We start from the raw sequence: 603 nt of genomic DNA, 5'->3' as shown, positions 1-603 counted from the left end.
CACAGGGAGCGAGAGGGGTTGCTGCTGTTGCTGCTGCGTGCAGCAGCAGCAGCAGCAGCAGCAGCAGCAGCAGAAAGAAAATAAAATAAAATAAATAAATAAATAATAAAATATAATAAAATAAATAAAAAACAAAAAACAAACAAAGACAGAAAAAGATGAGGAGACAGCACAAGGCCTCAGCAACACAACGGTGACCCTAAACCCTAAACCCTAAACCCTAAACCCTTGCTACGAGGGTTTAGGGTTTAGGGTTTAGGGTTTGTGCCTCAAAAGAGAAGCAGTTCCCTTGGCTGCTGTAGATCAGCAATGAAACCCAGCAGCAGCAGCAGCAGCAGCAGCAGCAGCAGCAACAGCTGCTGCTGCTGCTGCTGCTGCTGCTGTCTTTGTCTCTCTATTGCATAATGTGTGGGGCCTTCATAAACCCTTAAATTATACTCACCCTAAACCCTAAACCCTAAACCCTAAACCCTAAACCCTAAACCCTAATGCGGGATGCATCTGTAGAGGGACTGCCTAGACCTTAACCTAAACCCTAAACCCTAAACCCTAAACCCTAAACACCAAACTCTAAACCCTAAACCCTAAACCCTAGATCATCAG

The 603-nt window shown here is 44.9% G+C and overlaps 1 protein-coding gene across 1 annotated transcript in view; it reads right to left on the bottom strand.

Annotated features, from left to right (window-relative positions):
* Positions 1-603, bottom strand: part of EMH_0075960 (uncharacterized protein) — a gene marked incomplete at both ends in the record, with an annotated part of 4,088 nt that overhangs the window by 1,569 nt on the left and 1,916 nt on the right. The window lies entirely within an intron of this gene.

This window comes from Eimeria mitis, genomic scaffold, assembly GCF_000499745.2.
Source record: "Eimeria mitis Houghton genomic scaffold, Emh_scaff4548, whole genome shotgun sequence".
NCBI lineage: Eukaryota > Apicomplexa > Conoidasida > Eucoccidiorida > Eimeriidae > Eimeria > Eimeria mitis.
Note: the sequence above shows the minus strand (reverse complement) of the source record. Positions and strands in the feature narration are given on the sequence as shown.